The sequence below is a fragment of the Halichoeres trimaculatus genome, unplaced genomic scaffold (assembly GCF_033239565.1).
Source record: "Halichoeres trimaculatus isolate MK-OKI-2021-1 unplaced genomic scaffold, fHalTri1.1 fHalTri1_scaffold_16, whole genome shotgun sequence".
NCBI classification, from domain to species: Eukaryota; Metazoa; Chordata; class Actinopteri; order Labriformes; family Labridae; genus Halichoeres; species Halichoeres trimaculatus.
In genome coordinates this window covers 4,467,377-4,491,094 of record NW_027437194.1, presented here as the reverse complement: position 1 = coordinate 4,491,094, position 23,718 = coordinate 4,467,377, and the positions used below count along the sequence as shown (strand labels likewise).

General features: G+C 40.9%; 1 protein-coding gene across 9 annotated transcripts in view; it reads right to left on the bottom strand.

The window, feature by feature from the left end:
- Positions 1-23,718, bottom strand: part of LOC141805173 (disabled homolog 2-interacting protein-like) — a 272,306-nt gene that overhangs the window by 95,097 nt on the left and 153,491 nt on the right. The window contains exon 1 of one of the 9 annotated variants that reach the window (XM_074689989.1): positions 10,808-11,304. The exons of the other annotated variants lie outside the window; for them this stretch is intronic. The gene's annotated coding sequence lies outside the window, so the exon portion shown is untranslated. Of the gene's footprint in view, positions 1-10,807; positions 11,305-23,718 lie in introns of those variants that run through there. 9 annotated transcript variants of the gene reach the window in all.

The following is a 23,718-nucleotide window of genomic DNA, read 5'->3' as shown; positions in this document are numbered from 1 at the left end:
AACACAAATAAACGGACTCCCACCGAAAAAATCTGATATTGGTCTGCATTCACGCTTTATTTAGAGAATTTTCAGCGCGTTACTTTCACACAAAAACACAGCTAAATAAGGCTCTAGTTCTCATTGTGTGGTAAAACGGCGCTACCTCCACTGCAGAGCCACAGCTGGCTACGAGGCGCTGGCTGCTTAGTGTATCAGTCCACGCACACGGCGTGCCAGATATGAACAAATGCAGGTAGTCTGCCAGGACGAATTATGCAATAACAACGCAAAATGCGCTGGGTTTTTTTGTGAAAGTAACAAATAAAGCATGAATGCAGACCGATATCAGATTTTTTCGGTGGGAGTCCGTTAATTTGTGTTTTTGGTCAAGTAAAATGTGGCCCCATCTGAGTGCAGAGGAAACCGGCTGACGAGCAGGAAAAACTTTGTGATAGGACCCAACTTGTTCCATCCTGGAGTATCACTTTAATATGGCTTCATCTCCATTTGAAATACCACTCTTTGATCTTTTTTAAAATTAAACGATTCCTCGAGGCGGAGAAAATTACTCGATTTTTGTAATCGAGTACCTCGAATCATTCGAGGAATCGTTTCAGCTCTATGTGTATTTGCCACAGCTTTACTTTAAATCTGTTTAATTTTCAAAATAAGATGAAGTATTTGCTCCTGAATGTGGGTTTCAGGAGCAATTGAGGACAAGTTTGTGAAAAGAGCTACTCCCTTGCTCTACTGCTAGGGAGCTGGAAGTTCCTATTTGACCTCTTAAAAGTTGTCTAAAAGCATTTCCTTAACTACTCCTGAAGTAGAATCAAAAGGATACCAAAAGTTGGACAAAAGGACAAAAGTAAATCAACAGAATCTGAGGCCAACAAAGAGGCCCGATTGAGGGTTTTTGCAGATGGTGCGACACTTTTAGAAACTCTTTCCCTAAATAAGAAGCAACAACACACAGAAACAGAAAAGAAGAGGATATTCAGAGAAAGACAGAGCTGTCAGCCTGTTATGAAGTTATATAGGTGCCCCTGTTTGAGAAACAGCACAAAATCTATATTTTCCTCGCTGAAGTCAGTCCCAGGGACACACAGATCCTCTGTCATCATCAGATCTGTCTCCCCTGCTTTTTCTCACACTGACACAACCTCAGTGTTGGCAGCCAGGAAGTCGGCCTGGCCTGCCTCCTCCTCCTCCTCCTCCTCCTCTTCTCCTCCCTCCCTGTTTTTTTCCCCCTGCAGCAGGAAACAATGGCCCAGCCTTCAGCAGCACTCTCTGTGGGAAAATGCTCAGTCCTTGGCCGGTGAGAAAAAGAGGGACTCCAGGAAATGGAGAGAAAAAAAAACGGAGCAAACATGAGGAGGAGAAAATGAGGACGGCCAGGTTGTACGGTGCGTTTGTGTTCAATAACTGCCGATGAAGTGAGGGACGGGATGTGTCAACGTGAAGACGTGCTGTCAAGAGGAGCTTCAATTCTGTCTGAGCTGAAGGCCCAGAACTGCCAGTCATTTCCTGTGAAATAATTACATGGAAGCAGGTCTAGTTTAAGCATTTCTGCTCCCTGAACGAGAACATCTCAGCTCAATCATTCAGCAATCTGCAGATGTCATTATGTAAAAAATAAGGAGGTACAGTAGCAGCTGTTTGCCTCAACAATGGATTTCATTGTGAGCTCTGCAGCGGAAAGACTCTTGCACCCCATTATAGGTGGACCACTTCTCCATCCCCAAACAATTTAAGTATCATTTAGGAGGTGAAAGTGGAGGAGGTGTAATGTACTCGTTCCTCTCGATGGAGTGGATTAGAATTGCCCGCTCTTATCACGAGTAAACAGACCTGCATGCCTTGCTGTTCAGGAGAATGGCTGGGTAAAGGTTAACTACAAAGCCAAGGCGAAGCCTGGAGACTAAACACTCCTGGGGATTTCCTCATTCTTCTGGTCCTGGGTCATGATAATATCATGCTGCATAGTGTTGTTTTGATTGTCACTGCCTCCATAATGCGAGGAGCGAGGCTGCTCTGTCTTCAGAAGTGGGTTTGTGATCAGTGTAGCAGGACGGAAATGCAGAAATATATCTGAAAATCTTCATTATTCACAGGAAAAAACACTGGAACAATACTCTTTTGTACTCTGACTCATGTTTTTGTGTGTGTGTGCCAGTGTTTAAAGCAGGGTTTGCACCAAATTCACATCAAATTGCTGCCAAGGAGTGTGTGGGTGGGGTAAGCACAAGGTCATGAGCTGAGTGCACAGCAGTAGACAGCAACAGTACAGGTCACAGGATGGGGGCGGCAGGGCTCAGGCTAACTGGCTGACTGTAGGCAGCCCCCTGAGGCCTCCCCTCCACTGAGATATTCCCCTGCTAACCGCTAACCTGTTAAGCACGGCTCCACCTGCCTGCACAGAGGTAAAGGGAAGGGACAAAAAGGCAGAGGCAGTACGTTCCAGGCAAGCTTCCACAAGTCTGCAGAGCAAAGAGGTGGGTGGAGGGAGAGGTGTGAGACGTGTACGACAAGTGCGCGTTGATAGAGGGCAGGGAAGAGGAAGGCAGAGATGAAGAGACTGACAAGATCGAGAGGAGAGCAAACCGAAGTCGCATCAATATTCCAGTGAGTGGAGTAGAGAGAATATGAAAATCACTGCAATACGGAGGAGGGCAAGAGTGAGAATAATGAATAACTTTTTAACGCTGCTGCACAGAAACAGGGCAGCAAGCGATCAAACTAAAAGAGACATTTGTGCTCTGAATCTGAAAGATGATAAGGCTCATGTAGAAGTTTGGCTGGGGTCAACTACCCCTTTGATTTGAGGCGTTGCAGGACGTAACATTGCGCTAGACACACATATCTTCTTTCTTCTACCAAAGGAAGGAACAGAAGGAGGTTTGATGCAGTCCAATATTTCACTATTTATGATTGTTTCAAGTTTTTTCTTTTGTTTTCCAGGTTTTCAAATCCAAAGTTGTGTGGTTTCCTGGTCATATTAATCTGAATGTGCTTGTGTTAGCAAGCAGCAACCTCCAGGCTATCATTTCTATGCTATTTAGCCTGCTAACATTACATCTGTAATCTAAACTAGCTAATTAGCTTACATTGTTGAACACACCTATAGCTATCCAACCACAATTTCAATTATTACCATTAGCTAGCTTGCATAATTCTTGAAAATATGAGCTAACAAACAGTTAGCTAAACAGTTACTACCTAGCAAATAGTGTTATATTTACATTAAAACATGAAACATGGAAGCTAAACACTTTTTGTTTAAGACATAAATTGCATGGTTAACATAACTGTTTGCTTGCTTGCTTTACTTGCAAACAGTATATTGTGTTAACATAACTGCTAGCCTGTTAACAATACCACAAGCAACGTGTGCTAGCTACCACCCAGCAGACATGATTGCCAGCCAGCTCACATTACTCTAGACAACTTTTGCTAGCTGACATTAAATAACAAGTACAATATTCTGTTAGCTTGCTAACGTTTTAGTTGTGAATATTAGGTATAGATTAGAACGCCAAGCTATCACTTTAGTTTGATGGCAGCAAAGACCAAGTATACACATTTAGCTATTTAACAAAGCTACTTAGCAAACATTTTCACAAGTTGGCTTGCATTTTTTGTTTGAAATGTAGCCAAGCTAACAGTTATAGCCTAGCTTTTATGACTGTTGGTATGTTAACATTACCATTCAAAACTTAAGTGGGCTAACAGTACCATGTTAAAATTTCTGTTAGCTTGCTCATTTTATTGTTGACATTGATTGCAGGTACACCACCAAGCTAACATTACTTACAATATCATTGGAAACTTGGATAACTGACAAAAAATAAATCATTTGCTTAACTTTATTAGCTTTCCCTCATTGTTGTTGGCCACGATAAGAAGTTAGTTGTTTTAGTATGGCTGACATCACTTTAAGCCAGCTAACGTCTCAGTAAATATCTTTGTTTTTTTGACAGCTAGCCAACATTTCTCTTAACATATTGAGCTTTTTTACAATCACTACCTAACAAACATTTTTGTTAGCTGGCTTTATTATCGTTTCAAATGTTACTAAGCTTACGCTTAATTTCTAGCACTTATGACTATTTGTCAGCAATACCACAAGGAAATTTAACTAGCTGAAAGTTATCACTCGGTAAATAATGCTATCAAGCTAGCTTACTTTTATCATTACTGGAAATGTTAGCTAGCAAAATATATTTTCTGGTTAACATTTTTGTTAGCTTATGATTTGTACCTTTCCTTATATATACAATGTTATTATTTAATAAGAAAATTAGCTATCAAGTTGTTAAAAACTTTGATTGGTGATATATTCATTTATTCATTTTTACAATATACAGACCCAGGTCACACATTGAGTGTGATGCCAGAAAAAAATGGCTGCCATTTGAGCTTCAACCCTCCATCCTTTTATTGGCTCTCCTCCTTTTTTTTTATAGCAGTTTCCTATAAAAGAGAGTTTAATAAAAAATAGGGTAATAGCATCAATGCCTCTGTGTTTGTTTATGTGCATGAAAAATCTGAAGATTATGAGGGTGACGGTCAGGTCTGCCTCTGGACCTGTTCTGCACATCCTTTGCTTGAGAGCTCCGCTGACTTTGCCCTAGCGCCTTGAGGGCAGGAGAGCTCGAATGAGGGATTCAATTATTGACAATGCATCATGAGCATATGCTCCTCTTTCACCCACCCTCCAGGCCTGGCAGAGGAGAACTGGAAAAATGTTACTGAATGTACTCAAAGCAGCCTGCTTCCACAGTCTTTCTTTGACGGCAACAAGCTAGCCTGAAAGCTAAATTCTAACCTCATATTTGCTGACATTCATCAAAATTCTCAAAGGATTGAAGTCCTTGAATAGAAACTCCTGGATGTTTTTGTGCAACACCTGTCACCCTGTCTTCCTTTCATGTTTTAAATCCTTTTCAATTTGATACCCTCGACAGCACCGAGCCTTTATGCTGCCATCCACGTGTTTGTGTGTTGATTGTCCTCAATCTGCCGTAAATGTTTAGATCCTGTTAAGGCTCTTATAGCCGGGCCTGTATGCAGACTGCTGTGTCAGCCCTGGAGAAAGGTGTAGCTTAGCCTATTTCAGTTCTACACAAGAAGAAAGAGTGCTCTGCGTTGAGTTGTTTATGTTAGTGGAACAAATCATGACCATCTTGGGAGGTGATCAGCTCTGGTTGCAGCCATGGGAGCAGACTTGTTTTGGTGGAAAATTTCCACTTGGAGAGTGAAGACGCCTTCAAAAGTTGGTGGACAAGAAATAAAAAGACTTATACAACAAGGTATTTAGAGGTGCAGAAGTGGATGCATGCTTCCAAATCTCTCTCTTTAGCATCTTTGCTAGCTTTTAGGTTGATGCTGATAAGGTAAGAGTTACAGGACCTTCTTCTCCAAATTAACAGGTATGGGTGTTCTCTCGGTGAGACACTTGTACAACCAGCAACTGTCGGCTTTTTTCCATCTTATTTTGTTAGCATGCTTCTTCTCTGATGTAACCCAGTTATGAAAGTGGCTTTCAGACTAGCTACGAACACAATCTGCATGGAACAGTCTTGCAGGGGTGAGTATTGGCAGGAACCTCTCGATTCGATACACATCACAATACAATAGTATCATGATGCATCACAATATCACAATAGTGTGATAAATTGCGATATTCTACACAATTGACTTAAATAAATAGAGATGATGTTTATGGAAATCAGAATATTATTCAAAATCAAAAAGACCAAGGAAAACATTGATGTCCGGCAGTAGTGGCCGCAATGACATACTGACTTGCTCATTGCAACAAAACCTACATCATCAAGTTTAGAAATTAAACATTTTATATTGGGATGATATTTATCATACAATCTTTTGGCAACATACAGTGTAGCAGCTGTCGTATTTTGCTTTAAACTCGGGTAAAATATGAATTTTTATTTTAACAAAAATATCGATATGAAGAGTTGAAATATCGATATTGTATCGGCGGTCAAAGTATCACGATATATTGCTGTATCTATATTTTTAACACACCTCTACAGTGTTGGGCAAATTACTTTAAAAAAGGAATTAGGTATATTGACTCGTTGCTTTCCCAAATAAGTAAATGAATTAGTAACTAAATTACTCCTTCATTAATGTAGTTAGTTACTTGGGAAAGTTATTATCACGTTACTGTTTTGAAAAACCTTTAATTTTGCAAAAGAAGTCATTTTTTGGGCAGGTTTTGCTCTGGGACATAATGTTCACATGTCTGTTCTTGCCTTTTATATCCATGACATTGAAGTAGTATCTGCATCTCCATCCTGAAAAATACGGTTTTAACCCCACAGACCACTCTAGACTAGCGCATATTAAATTAGCAGCTCCTGTCCTGCGTCTGTCTGAGCGAGCAAGGTCGGACAGACATGCCAATTAACCCCTTATTTTTAAGTCTGGTCCTAAATCTGATATTTTTTCAAGTCAAAATAAGTCAGCTACTTGTGCCTTACATTCAAACCTTAAAAAGCATCCACCCCTCTCCCTGGAATTGGTTTGATCCAAAGTTGCTGCATGAGATCCTCTCTGACTGCAGGTTACACAGACGCTCACAGGTAGCTGTGTGATACTTGTTGATGAAAAGTTGACTTCAGCATCAGCTCTTTGTTAAAGACTTTAATGATTGTTCTCATTATTACTTGTGTGTCTGATGCTTTTTCCTACATTTTGTTTGCAGCTCCTCTCCTGTTCCTGGCTGAACGAACCAGGTTGAATACATATAAATAAAGCTTTCAAGAGCAGTTATCTAAGAATTCTTTATTGAAACAGCTACAGCTGCGTAGTTTCAGTGGACTATCTGTAGAAAGAGCTACACACAACAGCTGTTCATTCCTGTGTTTCTGATTAAATGTTGATTAAGTGTTAAACTGCGGTTGTGTTCCCCTCCCCCGTCTCTCTAAACCTCCAGTGGTTTTGTCCCCTTAACCCCCTCGGTCAAGCGTCCCCCGGGGTGTGCAGCGCTGACTGACCCACTCCTCCCCCGCTCTGTGCATGTGTCTGATCAAATGCTCTGCTCCACTTCATCGGCTCTCAGTAAATCAATGGACATCGCAGAGAGGATCTATGACAGAGTAATTACACAGCCACAGGACCCTCAAAGGATGACGAGAGGAGAGGGAAGATACTGTACAATCCCAGGCGCTGCGTTCAGTCCTGCCTGTCTTTGAAATAATCTCCTGTATCTTATATTAGAGCTTAATTTGCAATGGCTAATCTGTAAATTACATAAGTACAGCCATAGCGGGGTGGATGTTAAGGGCATCATCCTTAAAGGTGCAAAAATGTTGCATAAGATGTCAAAATATATGAACCTATAAATATCAGACGGTCAGTCATCTTTTTTAGTTTCACTTTGCGAACACTCTTTGCTCCGACCATCTCCCCCTTCCTGCCTCACACGCATGTCCACGGCTGTGAAAATGACTAACAGCTCTATATCTCTCCCTGCCATCCCTCATCTCGCTTATTGGTGAGCACGCCTGTTCTCTAAAATAGCACCACAACACACATGCTCCTAACATATGCATATCTGCATACAGTATGTAAAAATATGTGCACAGATATGTTTTCTCATGCATGCAGGAAGCTGCAGAACCCCGGGCTGTGGGGGAAAGAGAGGATCACACAGCTTCTGCATCCAAACACAGACTGACGTCGCAGCCTGTAGCGTTAATGTGCAGAAGTCAAGCTTGGTTTTGTTTGGAGGGCTACGCTGAAGAGGACCACCAGCTGGGCCTTCACACTGAAACCTATCTGCATGCTGCAGTCAACGAGCTGAGACATCAAAGTGTCATTTATGTGTTTACCTAACAAGAAACGGCTTTTCCCCCATGAAGCTGCTGCAGAGGAAATAAATGTTTGGCTTGATGCTGGAGTTAGTCTGTGTGGAATGGTGTCACAGTGCTTTTTAAGTTGAGTTACAGCGGGATAACTCCTCTTATAGGAACGATTTAAAGGTACTGTGAGGACGATGGGTTTGCCTTTGGCTGTGGGCAGAATTAGAAGTGTTTTTCCCCATAAGCACTATCACATACTGTCGTGAAGACGTGACTCTTACTAAGGGGTATGTTTGTTTTGGAGATGAGATCATCTTTTTAACACTACCTTTCTTTGTTTAGGAAAACTTTTTGCAGCATGCAAAGCAACAAAGCAATGAATTTACCTGTAGTGACGTTTGAAACATCTGTCTCTAAGACGTGTCCTTAAATGGATATCTTATCAAGCTATTTTGTTTTATTTTCAGTAGAAAATGTCTTTTTTGACTCAATAGGAGCCTGACTAGTCCAGAAAAATGTCATATTTCAAGTTATTTAAAGACTAAAATGAGGTCTGAATTGCTTGTGACAAGTAAAAAAAAAATCTGCCAATGGAATGAGAGAAAAGTTGCTTGTGTTAAGACATTATCCTAGTTTCAAGCTAATTTTCTAGCATATTTACTTACTCTCTTGGCAGATTTTTATACTTGTTACAAGTAATTTAGTCAGTCACTCTTCATTTTATTGATAGACTCTCAAGTTTGAACAGACAACTGCAGAATAACTGCTGACTGTGGGTTGGAATGAGCATTAGCACAAATCGTTTAGCTCTTTTAGCCTTTAGCTCGTGCTCTATCACTCTACTGTTCAGCTTTTTTCTCTTCTGTCCTTTTTTTCTTTTTGCCAGTCCAGTTCCAGTAACTACAGTGGCCAGTAGGTGTCAGCCAGTTTGCAAAAGCAACAATGTAACGGAAGTACAGCTACAACGGAAGTTAAGATGACAGTTATCCTAACACAGAGAAGTTGGGAAAGTAAGTAAATGATTGTTTTCTTTTTAAACTTAAGCCAAAAATAAGAGATGCACCAATATCGATCAGTGGTATCAGTACATCTCAAAGCTGGATCTGTATTGGTGGTAAGGGGCCGATCCATGGTACCAGCAACAAGCTCTATGCCTTTGTTTTTTACAATGCCCTCGGCTACTTGATTTGAAATGTTACCTCTAATGCACTTTCTTTGTTTTTTCTGCATTACAAGTCAACATGGAATAACGGTTTCCAATTGAAGCGAATGACAGCATACGTAAATGTTAAAATATTTCCTAGTATAAGTAAAAATTAACTTCAGTAATTCCCTTTGCTCATTATTTGCCTTTTACCCAAAACATTACCAGTCTTATCCCACAGTAGGGCATGCAGGTTATTATCTAAACACTGGTATCAGATCAGTATTGGGTATCAGTTGATACCCAAAGCCCAGATATCGGTATCTATATCGGTATCTGAACCAGAAAAGTTGGATTGGTGCATCCATACTAGAAATATAAGTAGTATAAAGGATATCACAAAGTGACACTCATCTGAAACTATATTTGTCATAGATGACATTAAAATAAGTATTCATTCACTTACTTCCACAACTGTTGTGTCCACTGGAATTAGGAATGGGCACTTCTCACATGTGAAACGATACGGTACCAATGCCCAGTACCTGACAATCGGTACTGGTACCCTACAGTACCAATTTTAGGTACTTTTTTGTGTTTATGTGGTAGAAAATATCAATTTATTTCATAATAATAAATATATTTTTTACATTAATGTATTTATTCTTCAATATATAACTTTGAAATGCTGTGTTCATGTCCAGCATGGAAAATCGCCTACTCTTTCACTCCACTCAAAGATGGGTTTAGGTACCTAAACATGGACCATTACAGACCACCGTAAGTAACCACCATAACAACATAACAAAACCAAGAAATCGTTTCCTCCAAGAAAAATTCAAAGACCTTACTTCTACCGGAAGTGAATTCCTAATTGTAACTTTTGGTCTGGAAATAACCAATTTTGGCTTGAGTAATAACTCATTTTAAAACCGTGAATTACAAAAAGGCAAATATATCAAAGTGAGACTGTTGCAATATGACTGATCAAGTCCTCACAGGGTCTTTAACTTCACCATCAGTAGCCTGTACTTCATGTTCTTTACGCCCGTGTGACTTCTGTTGCAACTGCAAGACTTTGCATGGTGCATGAACATAACAGTGGATGTTTACAGAGGGATTTAGGATTACATCACAGCCATACAATGTCAACAAATCTATAATAAGCAGGAAAATAAAGCGTGGAGACTGATTTATCATGTTTATTTTTAGTGTTACAGAAGAATTCTGAGTAAGTATTCCCTAAGGCCTGGATGAAATGATGACTAACCACCAACATTAGCCTATCCACCCCCTGTCACTGTCCCAAACTCCCCGTCCTTGGCACCCACGACTCTCCTTTGACTGCTCACTGCCTGGAACATACGACACAGACTGCGAACGGCGGCGAAAGTCAGCGGCTGACCTCGCAGCGTGGCCCAGTCATCTGATTCATGTTAGCTGGCTGCCCTCGATCACACAGGCCAGCTTTGTGTGATGTTGCTACACGGAGGATACGCTCACTGTCACCACATATCTGCATTATCACCTCCACTGCTGTATGATATCACACATGAGCTGCTCTGAACGGGCGCCCTTTGGGAGTTTGGGGCAATTATATAATAATGAAAGAGTAACCTGGGTGTAGAGAGTGTGTGTGTGTGTTTGTGTGTGTGTGTTCCCAGGACACCAAGCAGCCTGCCTTGCATTGTCACAGATTGAGAGAAGCACAGCTGGAGTATAAACTGCACACACACACACACATAGTCAGTGAAGCGAACACAATCTCAATGAAGCATCCTCTCCACATTCACAATCTAAAACCTCCCACTGCATGAAACAGACACACAGAAACGGACGCAGAAACACTCACCATGCATTGTCAGAGTCCCCCCCACTGAACAAGCACAGGCAGGCGGAGAGAAACCAGAGCTGAGGCAGGAGAAGAGGAGAAGGATGGATGAGGCGATTTCAAAGCTGCAGCCCTCCTCTCCCTGACTCCTTCTCTCTCCGCGTCCTCCCGCTGCTGCTGTAAGGCAAGGGGTGGAGAACGAGCGCCACAGTTGCTTGCTCTCCTCTCCTCCTTTCGTTTTCTCCCACCCTCTCTGTCTCTCTTTCAGAGCATGCCCTACTTCCCGTGTTGTCTCTGAAATGGGACACACTCTCTTCTTCTCTTTTCCTCTGTTTGTTTTCCCCCACTCCGCATGAATGGACTCAAAAGTAGCCCCGACTCTTGGCTCAGGTTTTGGGGATGATGAAGATTTACTCCCTCTTCTTCTCCTCCTCTGCTGTGTCTCCTCTTCTCCCTAACTCTGTCTTTCACTGTCACTGATTGACCGCACCTCCCGTTTCTGTCTCCAAGCGAAGGGAGGAGCCTGAATGTGCTGTGCGAGAGGAAGGGAGGGAGAGGGGGCACGTGGAGATGTGTGTGTGTGTGTGACTCCAGTGGGAGTGTGTGTGTGTGCTCTTTGTCCTGTCAACTCTGCTGCGAGGTTTGCTGCTTTCCCCTGTCAGCCGCTACTGGCTGCTGTTGCTTGGACTGGAGGAGCGAGGTAGGGGAGGAGGGGGAGGCTGTTGCATGTGCCGACAACCTGCCCCGAGCTTGAACCGAAGCGAGAGACTAGGACCTCCTGCTGAGGCTCAGACAGAAAACACACTGGAGCTGGAGCTCAGCTCTGGCACGGGGACTTGGCTCTCAGGACTGGCCAGAGGGCCGGTGGTTGCCATGCTCGATTTAAGGCAGGATTGGTAGACTGGCAGGGGAGATAAGAGTGAGTTTGTGGCTATTTTAGAGCTGGCACAAGAGGATCTACGGCCAGAGGGAGGGGGGGAAGCACCGATAAGGCAGGGCAGCTGTGGAGAGTCTGTTCAGAGCTGCTGATCTGCACTCCCTGCACGTCTGCAATGATGTCATCAAGCATGACATCACCCTCACCCCTTTATTTTCCCGGACACATGACACACACACACACATCTAAATCACAGTGACCACACAATGGGTTGGAAAACACTGGGAACAAAGTTCACTGGCTGTAAAGGAAAGCAGCAGTCAGAGGCGCATTGTGAGATTATAACGACCTGATCTTTAAGAGTATCAGTTGCAGCCGACTGCAGGCCACCTGTTTCCTCCTTAAGCCAAAGATACAGCAACTCTGAGTGTCTGTGCGACATCTGAGAAAAGCTTGGAGGTTAAAAAGGTTAAGAATGCCAAATTTATCAATAACGTGATCCATGCGGGGCTGAAACAATCAGCAGCTTCTTTAATAACTTGACTTTTTCATAACTTAAAGAGTAAATCAGGCTGTAGACCTCAAAGGTTGAAAGTACTGCTATTTTAAGATTTATGTTCAGGCTGAATATCCACCAAGAGAACTTTGATTCCAGTTGCTATGAGTGATGTGATGTGGTTTTGTTATCAAAGATAGTATCAGGTCTTCATATCTTTTTACTGAGACATACTGTTTGTTTTACTGTATATTCAGAGAGGACATCTGCTAACAAAACTGTTTTTAGGGAGGCTGGATGGGATAAGACCCTGGGTTTACAGAGTGGCATGCTTTAAAGGGTGTTAGGCCCTGTTTACATGACAACGTTTTATCCAAATGCTAAAACAGAGAGCGCAGACCTCTACCAAGCATACTGTAATTGTGACACAACACTTAAGTCCTACTTTAATGTTATACTCCCTTTCAGCAGACTGTCTGCTACAATTTGGTGTTAGCTGCAGGTTTGTACGATAATTTGTTTCCTGACAGTGTTGAAAATGATGATAACAAAGTACATATTTCATATTCAGGGTCTTCGTATCCAGAATATCACCAGGATCTGGATCATACTTTTACATCTGTCAGAAATGATGGTGACCTTGTCTTGTATTGTTTTGCAAAGCAATCTGACCATTTATGGTGGAGTTATATACACATATGGTGAAAACGGCCCTATCTCATAATGATAAAGAATCTTTTAAAAACATCCTGGATCCAGACGGTGATCTGGATCCCCTTCAGAATTTAATCACTTATTCCTTATCCCATTTTGAACATTTCCTGAAAATTTCATAAAGATCTATTTGTTACTTTTTGGGTTATGCTGTTCACAGACAAATAAACAGACAAAAAAACAGACAAAATCTCCCAAAAACAAACCCTCTTTTGCAGAGGTAAAAATGTGAGTTTACACAGAAACACCAAGGGACTGAAATCACTGTAGTAAGCATTCCAGGCCTGTAGGTGGTGCTATAACTGTCATGTCCAGAAGCAGCCTTTAGTAGATCTCCACTGAAGTAGAGTTGGGCCAATCATCTGGTGTTTTGGTGAATTCTTAGAGCAACAGAATGTTGAAAGACATTCAGCAGATTGAGCAGCACAAGCACAACATGGTGGTCCACGACGATCATAACATCTGTACTGTTGTAGCGTTGTATGTGCTCGCACAAAGCGGAGCGTGACATCAGCTTTACCACTGAAAATGCCAGCTTAGTGTTTACGGTGTCAGCAGAATTTCAGAACAATTCCACCCTGGAGGCCGTTTTCAAATGTTTCAAAAGTGAAACGCTGTTTCCGTGTAAATGTGAGGCCGAAACGCAACAAAACTTTTACGTTCCACCCTAAAACCATTGTTGTGCAAATGGTCCCCTAGGTTGCCAGCTTCAAAGTCTAACAACCGTTAAGTTCAAGTGTTGCCTCATCAAAGCTGTTTTCCAAAAACTTAAAGAGGGAGTAATTTCCTTTATACTGTCACACCCCTACCCTACCCACCTCCATTTTTTATGCTGGTGTTTGAGAAGACTCTTCTTCTTTTATTTATTTTTTTCATACTTAAACACTTGGTTTAAGATAGTGTTTCTTTAAGACTCCCCTCGGGCTGGCTAGTCCCCCTTCTTTCTGATTGGCCAGCACTCTGGAGGCCTGTCAGGGGGCAAAGTTATGCACACATCTTGGTGCTTTTAAAGAAAATACTAGTTTTAAAACAGACTGCTTTGTGCAGTATACGTAAAGATTCAAGAAATATTAAAAAAATGTGAATATGTAGCAGTTTGAAAATTCACATTCATTTGATGTCAACATTCAGTATTTTTACCTAATTGCCATATTTAGAAAAAAAAAAAGTGAAAGCACAATACCTCCTCTTTAATCCTGTATGCTGAAAATGCATTATTTCCAGTGGACAACAGGGGGTGACTCCACTGGCTGCAACAAGAAGTAATCCACCCTCTTCACTGCATACTCTTTTGCAAAAAGGTTTGTCAGGTAGCAGTCGCTCCACTTAGCAGGTCCGCAGTTTTTTGTTCCTGAGTTTTTGCATGGCTTTTCTTTTTTTGCTACCAAGAACATGACAGAACAAAACTGTCCCATGATGCATTAGCCAAGGGTATGAAATACTGCTGACAAAGGCTCAAGAGCATGATGTTTCTGCCAGGATGTCCAGTTGTTTTTGTCATTGTTGTGGGAGTCTAAGAAATTTCAAGCATTGCATTTTTTTTTTGAATGGTCCACCAAACTCTTCTCCTCAAGGCTGAAATTTCTGCTTGAAAGAGCAACGCTGACAAAACTAAACAATGTCCATTTCAGCTCTGTTCAGCTCTTTCACTGTCACAGGCTTTTGATGCAGGGAGGCTTTAAAAGTAACAAGTGTTTTTCATCTTTTGTGACTCTTCAAAAGCAGATGGTCTTTGAATCTGAGCATTCAAACTATGGCTCTTCACAGCGGCCACTAGATGACTTCCTGTCTGGTATGACTTACTTTCTCACTTCCTGGTTCACCTCCGAAAGTGCAATACAGTTATGTCTTTGTGTCCTTTTCCTGCTCACATCTTTCAAGACTTTCAAGACTGGCTCCCATGGCCTGGCATGACTGGCCAAAAACCGTTAGACTGTAAGTCTGGGTAAGGCACGATAAAACGGCTCTTCAGGAGAACCCATATGAATCCACTGTCCCACATGTATAGTCTCTGAAAACTGCAGGACACAAGTCCTCAGCCTTAGCACTTCATTGGATCCAACTTCAAGTTAGTGACCACAAAACACAGGACTGTGGTAAACATGCTGATATTTGACTGTACTATTGGGTTTTCTTGATCATAGAGCTTATTTTTCTGGTCTGAAGACCGTTGAGTCCCTTTTCCACCAAGCAGTTCAGTTTGGCTAGTTCCGCTACGGCACACATTTTGTGGCGTTTGTACCCAGGACTGATCCCCAAATAGCCAAGATGAACCAAGACTTCCATTGGGGTGCCAGACAAAACCATTCCTATCCTGAAAGGTGGAGCTACAACCAAGCTTGACTGCACTCTGACCAAAGAGCCACATGGAAATCGCAAAGAAGACAAATTACTGGATACCTTCCATCGTTGCTCTTTGTTTACTGTGTTGTGTTTTTCTTCTTTGTTGGATTTATTAGCGGGGTACACTGTGTCTCGCTGCTATGACGGCACGCTATCATGTAACTGATGCAGCTACTGCCATCTGGCTACCAAGAGGGGGCACGGTTGGCTATGGAAATGCGAACAGGATTAGGATCCAACACATACTAAACCGTACTGATCTAAACCGGACCTGGCTTCCAATAATAGGACAGAAGGTTTAGTGGGGTTCACCGCTGTTAATGCTACAACACAGAGCAGCCAGTGCAAAGGGAAGTAGTGCAAGTGATGTCGGACACTTTTTGTAATCTAACAACAAAAAGTGCCATTAAAAAGTGCTCTAAATCTGACGTTATTGTAGCTGCCATTGCAGAAATGCTGCTAGTGGACACAGGCCCTTGCTAAAGCTAAAAGAACTGTCCCAGGTAAGTGAAACAGTAGTTGCAAACAAACCTATGTTTGACTTGTAGACTGTCTCCTAAGGTTAAACTTTGTGTAGAACTTCAACGAACCAAGTCAGTCCATAGCAACAAGCTCATTCAGTGTAGTGTTGACATATTGGGTGCAACCATTGCAAAACTGGCTGTAAGTGGACACAGGCCCTTAGTCAAATTTTCAGGTTGAGTTGAGAATTTATCTGAGCTCAAGCTTAAAACATAGCACGTCCAGAACTCAGTCAATAGCAACACGCAAAGTAAAACTGATGCAATGGGTGATGTCATTGCAAAAAGTGTTAGTGGACCCAGGCCCTTATTCAAATTCCGAGGTTGAATCACTCAAACAGACCTGAAACATACATCATGTGCAGACAAGTGTGAAGCCATAAGTCTGAAAGTTAAGCGTCTGACCCAGACCAACCCCAGCTAACAATGACAGCACTCAGAGAACATCGCCTTTTATTAGACGGATACTTAGATCTGTCTGGCGCCGTCCCATCTCCCTCCGTATGTACTATTCTCTTTATAGTGAGCATGCAACACAGTGCAACGTTCGCCATCAGTGAAGAAGGCACAAATCAGACTCGACAAGTCAGTCTGACAGACGGCGACCGATTGCAGCTTTTTAACTCTGTCAAACTCTAAATCTTACATGAAAGCCTACTGTGAGACGTGTTGTACCTTTGACTTCGTCTTCTTGCTCGAAGGAAGGCTACGAGGTTAAAACACGAACCTTGGCGCTCCAGTGTTTGCTTCTATCTAGGTCAGAACACACAGAGGATACTTCGCTGGTGTTGCACCACATATGCTAGTCTCTGTTTCCCTTTTTCACTGAGTTGGACTTTGTTCAAGGGAGAAATATCATAAAGATAATGTTTCATTAACAGGACAGCAGATTTGATATTTCTCAGAGGGAATGATAAATAACTGACTTAGATTATAAATGCTGAATGAAAAGGGTTCAGCTGAATAGATGCATGATACTTATACCAATGTTCCAGAAAGGCATAATAATTAATTTAGCATTCTGCAGTCAGAAAAAGCTGCAAGGCTTGGATATTGATGTAATCTTTGTCTAGATTGCAGATATGGGTCACAGTGGCTGGCCAGCCTAAATGCAGACACCCATATGAGGCGACAGTCTGACCTGATGAGACAGCGTCTGAAGTAGAGAGTAGTCGATAGTGAAGAGCCCATTAAGCTCCATCACGGCTGAATCAAGTTTGATAGCTTCATCACACAAAGTTTCTGAGCAGAGGCAATGATGAAGCTCCTGATTCATGACACTTTAGGATATTTAGAGAATGCATTTAGCTCTAGCGATTGGACATAAAAAGAGGTACTTTATATTTGTTGGGAGGTTGGAAGGGGAAGGCAGGTCACAAGACAGTGGGGAGACATGAGTTTTATGCCTCAAAGGTTTCCAGTGATGCAGCAGGAAGGCCATTACACAGGAATGAAAGGTTTCTGTGGAGCTCAGGGAGAGACGAGGAACTGAAGATTGAGCAGCTGCTTGTATTTGGTCGTCTTACAGGTGCTCACTTTGATCCATGCAAGCAAGTTTCCTATGCATTCTATAACTTATATCTGGAAAGACATTTTGATAGAGTGTCAGACACGGGACTCAGGGAAACGCTGCGTTGATTTTATCCAGTGGTATTCCATATGACTTTGATGGAATTGGACAATCTTTACAATTAAGACATTTTAAAAAAAAAGAAAACTTCAGAAAACCCATACACTGGTATTAGATACCAAGTTTGCTAGCTTTCAACCGCTCATTAGCTAACAGCTATGTCAGCTATATGCAACACCACGCACACAAGATTCAAAAGTATTTATCTAGATAAAAGCAACCGAGCAAAATTCTATTAAAACGATTGATTCAATCACTTTTTCAGTCAATATAAGTTTGAGTTTATAAACTAAGTATGATATCCAGTAGGTTATTCAATTCTGTTACACCCCTCAAAAAAATAAGAGTCAATACTGCTAAAAACTTGGAGAAACACGGGTTAAAGAAGTCACAACCAGAACCGGAAAAATCTTGCTTTGATGGGATTTACGTCTACAAGTTGCAAGCTAAGAGCATCATGAAGCCAGCACATATTTAGCTAACCTTTCTTTTAATATTAAGTTTATGCCTGTTTTGTTAAAAATGTTAATATAATTTTTGTTAAGTCAATTATTTTGGTTTGAGAATAGTCCTTTATTTTGATGCCAAAAGAGGGTGTTCATAATATTTGTTTATGCCTATCTGGTCATGATTTTCGGAGTTAACAATATTGGTGATAAAGAATATTTGAAAAATCAGACACTAATAGTACAGTGCTGTGTTCTACATCTTTTTTTCCGACCAAAACTGCTTTGTCAGGGGGTACTTGGCAGGAAAAAAAAATTCACAGCAGATACATCACTGAAGAAAGTTTGAAAACCACTGCATTAACACATGGTCAGCTAAATGCTAACACTGGCTTTGTTTGTAGCTGACTAGCAACAAAATAAACTGATAACTTGAAATGTGGGATAATTCCCGTGTGAATTCTCACTTTCTGTAACTGGTATAGATGTCACACCCCTTCTTCTATCTATAGCACACAAATAACCCAAAATTCCCAAAAGATACTTTTTTCTTCATTGTTTAAATAAAAAAATCACTTCTGACAAACCAACTAGCCTAAAGATGAGTAAACACTTACTGTTATGTTTTCTCTAAGTGTGCCTTCTCTAAGCTGATAATCTCGTATGATCATTTCAAGAGCCATACCTGTTACCAGAACTCTAAGTCATGAAGTCCAGCTTCCTCTTTCTTTTGAAATCAAATAACTTATTAGAGCTCAAATTCTCAAAAAATAGCACAATAAAAGCTAAATGAAAAATGATGTTTGAGAAAGTTTCATATGTATCTTAGTTTTCTTGTTCCACCATGATCCATCTCTTTTTATAAAGGAGGCCAGGTTTGAGATTGATGCTACATCCAGTCTCTTGGAAGAACTCTTGAAGTTTTGGCTTCACTTCAGGGAGCTGTTATGCTGTCCATGTTTACATGTGGACAAATACAGACTTCTGTATTTGTACATGCATGTGTGTTTTGATTCGATATTGTCGTCCCATGATGCATTTAATTATCTTTGTGATGATGAACTGAAATGACTGAAATCTCTGGAAATGATATAGTAAGCTAGTAGATGATTTTCAGCCACCTGTGAGGATGAATCAGTCCGTGCAAAGTCACAGGGACCAATCAAAACTTGGATGAAAGTCAGAAGCCAGATTTCCTGACTGCTCGCTTGGAGATGATGCAGATCAGCCTTTACAACTTGAAAAGGAGCGTGGCTTTTTCACAAATTATCCAAACATACTGGACAGGCAGATGGTGACAGGGGATGTAACAAACTTCCCTCCTCTGAACGCAGGAACTTCAGCGAGCTCGGTACGGATTTAGCTCATCAGCTGCTGCCATAAGTATATTTCAATAAAAAAGCGAAAACATATGTTTCCTATAAGTTGAAATATCAAGGATGAGCTTGACAGCTCCGTCTCTGCGTCATGTCGCATCTGCTTTCCAATATGTTAATCCCCAACAACCCAGGAAACATCCTCCACCCTCCACCCTCCATCCTCTGTAAGGCTCAGATTACACATCCTGCAGCTTCATTTTGGTCCAGATATTGTAAAAGCACTGCGTCTCTTTCATCAGATATTTGTCATGATGGTGATCTAAATGATGAAACTCCAGCTGTTTTATCCAATTCCACTGTCTGTGAGTCAGTTCAGATGAAGTGCTGTGAAATTCATTTTAAAGCCCGTACGTCAGATGCTCTGAGGGAGAAGGGCTTGACATTTGCTATATAAGGGGTTTTATAAGTGCGAGGTGGGGAATAACCCTGGTGGACTCCTGTCAGGAAGATTACACACACACACACACACACACACACACACACACACATACACATACACACATACACACACACACTGACTGCAAAAACGACTGAAAAGGAGTGTGAGCAGTTAAGTGGCAGAGAGGCCTGTTAGTGAAGGGATGATGGTGAAAATCATCCAGAGTCATCACATTGGTGGGTAAGAGGGGCTGGAAGAGCTGGTGCACACCATTTATATTTAATATATCACTTCTAATTTACATACAACTAATTAAACCCAGTCAAAGTATAAAAAAGAGCATATTTATATGTTGTCACATAAATTAATTTTGTCAATTTCTTTAAAAATGTAGGATAGACCTAGAAAGCATCCTGCTTCTGCCTATGCCTCTTCAGCCAGTTTTCCGTTCAACTTACTACTTCTAAATAAATTAATTAATAAAACACTGATCATAGTCTAAAGTAGGAGTTCCCAAACTTTTGAGACCATGAACCCAAAAGTACTCAGAAATGTTTGACCTTCTGAAATGGGCATCGGCCAATCGACCAATCAAAACACAGACAAACACAAACCAATTATCGACTACATATCTGCACATATTTCTGTCTCCTAAATTAATCTGTGGCTGATACGCTCATTATCCTGGCTTAGTCACCTCAAGGGTCTCATGGCAACGAGAAAATGTGAAAAACAGATCAAAAATTTTCTGTTTGCACAGTTTAATATCAAATTCAAACTCTATTTTTGTTGATATATTTACAATAGTGGATCATCAATCTCAACCAGTCTTGTCTTTAGTAGGCAGTGGGGGGGTGGTTGAATTGATGGCAAAGCACTGGGGGAAGTTTGGTGTAGTGCCTGTAATTTTTTGTTTTTTTTTTCTTTTATTTTCTTTTATTTTCAAATTTAAGTTCTTCATTTTAGTCTTTTTTTTATAATTTGGGTTGGGAAAAAGTTGAGATGTCAGATCCCAGATCGCATGTAATGTGCATTTTTGGAGGAAAATAATAAAAACGGCTCCTGATATAGTTTGTAGACTAGGGATGACTTTTACATGTACCGACCAAATTCTATCAAAAGTACCGAGTACTGATTTAGGTAAAATCAAAAGGTACCATGTTTAGGTACCTAAAGACATCCTTGTTACTGTGCAGAAGTGGAAGAGTAGGCGATTTTCCATGCTGGACATAAACACAATGTTGCAAGTTAATATACTGAAGAATAAATACGTTAAATTGAAAAATTTGTATATTTTAATTTTATTTAAAAAATGATGTTTTTTAGCATAGAAACACAAAAAAAGTACAGAAAAATGGAACCGTTGAGTACTGGTACCAATTGCCTGGTACTGGGCATTGGTACCAAATCATTTCAAATGTGAAAGGTACACATTATTTAACTTTTTCACGTGGTCTCCAAAGTAAAATTCATGAAAAACAAAAAGATCAAAGATTCGCAATTTGAATTAAACATTTAGTTTTTTGGGACCCCAAAAATACAGGAATCGAATCAGGAGAAAAGCAATTCATCCCAGCCCTGATGGACAGCAGGACTTGGGGTCAAACCCCAAACTTTACAATTGAGAATCAACCAACTGCACCACTGAGCCACAGCCAGCCTGTAAAGTATCAAAAGGTCATAAATAAACCCATAAATCCATAGCCATCAACTAACTACCCTGTCCTTTTGGACAATCTCTGGTCTTAGAGGCCCTTAAGTCATTATCACATTTGATAAAAGAAGGGGGTGTCATTATAATCTTAAAAAAATGACTGAAGGGTTTAAAGGTTGTGAAAAGAGATGCCTAACTCCAAGTAATTTTTGCTCAATTTTCTCTGATTTACTCATTAATTAATCCCTTATAGATTAATCTACAGCTCTCGTCATGAGTCATCCCCCCTGCAAACTCTGCTATGTAACACTTTCCTCTTTAACATGAGCTTTTCATCATACCCCTCTTATCCTATAGTCCTCATAAAATCAAAAACACGATAAAGGCATCAGCTCCCCCAAAATGCATTAAAGTTCTATTACGGTTCCTGATAAATACGGTAACTACAAAGCCTGTGAAAGGAGCAGATAAGAAAGTGGGATGAATGAGGAAACGAGTGTTTGCATGTGCATGCACTGAGCAGTCCTTTAAAGAGATGCTCAGGCCGCCGCTTTGATGGGGCCCTTGGTATTCTAGTCACGCTCGAGGCCCTATCCATTACAGCTCATTACCCAGGGAGAGAATAAAAGAGGGGAGACCCTTGGCCATGCTGGCCCTGGCTCATAGGAAGCCCAGCAGGGTTAAACATCAACCGAGCCACTGAAACCCACCAGCTGGGCAGGTGTCAGCGCTACGAGGATCACTCAGGAAATATGCAGATAGCAAAGTGATTATGGAAGCAAAGTAAAGTACATCTCTGCAGAGTACAACCTACCAGTGTGCCAGACTCAGCTGCACTTTATTAAAAAGCATAAGAGTCAACCTGTGCACATGTTTTTAAGCTTTACAATCGACTTTCAAGTCCTAAATACCAACAAAATATGTTTTAATGAAAAGGAAACTAATCTGTAACAACTGAAACTGTTCATTTTCACCGGCCAATTACGGGCAAGGATTTTGGAATCGCACCCAGGGTGGCCAATCATACATCCCTGCATGAGTCGTCCCTTAAAGATAGAATCTCCAGGATTTTCTTCCTAAAATAAAAATGTCAACTCATACAGAAATAATCCTGCTCACACTGCAAAAAGTGGAAATCTTATCAAGTGTTTTTGTCTCATTTTAAGTGAAAATTGTCTCATTACACTGGATATGAGCCACATTCCGCTGATGAGTCCAGAAAAATGTCCTGTTTTAAGTTATTTGAAGACTTGAGACTTCAGAAATGAAGTCTGAATCACTTGTAACAAGTACAAAAAAATCTGACAATGAAACAAGAAAATATTGCTGGAAAAATTGCTTGAAACTGGATTAACACTCAATGCATTTTAATACATTTTCCATTTGCAGATTTTTTTCACGTTACAAGCAATTCAGAACTCATTTTTGTCTTTAAATAACTTGAAATGAGACATTTTTCTGGACTCATCAAGTGAATGTGGCTCATATTAAGTCTAAAAAGACATTTTCTTTCAAAAATCAAACAAAAACACTTGATAAGATTTCAGTTCTTGCAGTGCTATCGTCACTTCTGGGCCTCTATACAAGCGTGTCAGTGTCTGTGTCTGCATGAACCCTCTCCTCAGCCTGTATGTTGATGTTTTGTTGTTTGGAGACATTTCTGGGCAGAGAGTAAGCTTGGTTGCATCAAGCAATCACAGCGTACCAAGGCAACTTTGCGTGTTGATAATCACGAGTGGAAGAAGCTAATCAGAGCAGCTAGGATAGCAGACGTAGCACAGAAAAAGAAAAACACAACCAAAGTGAAATGAAATGCCAACAGATAAAGCTTTTTCCAAAATGAGGGTGAAGCTTGGCTCGACTTTTTGGAGTTTAGAGAGCAGCAAAGGACAAAAAGCGATGTGAGTTAGCTTTCTGCTAACAAGGTATGTGTCAAATACCAGTGATTAGCTTGTGCTAACATGCTAAGTCAGGTGCATGGCTCTCGAGTCTCTCCCATTTAGAAACACAATGCTACAGGTAGGTTACTGGGCTAGTGAGTGTGCTCATATAGCTTCAGTCAGAGGCTGTGGGTGTGGGCTGCCGCTGGCACTGAGCCAAAGAGGAGGAGCCTAGTTTGAATGTTGTGTTTACTAAAAGAAACTAAAACTCCTCCAGACCCTACCTTTAACTCTTGTTCACCTGGAACTTGACAAAAAACATTACTTTTTAATATCTTATAGACATGTAATGCTCTTTTATTCTTTTCATTTTCTGCTTTTCTATTCAAGCTACCTGGCATCAGAATTTTGTTTCTGACTTTTCAAGTATAATTTTTCCTATCTCAACCTAGCCAAGTAAATTTGATGCATCTAACATTACCTTTAATTTCCAGTCCTTACTTAGAGTGGAACAATTTATTTTACAGTAGTTCAGTGCACAATTCAGCATATGAGATTTAATTTTGTTCCCTTTTTCAAAAACATTTATTGAGGCTTTTTTCATGGTGTTGTG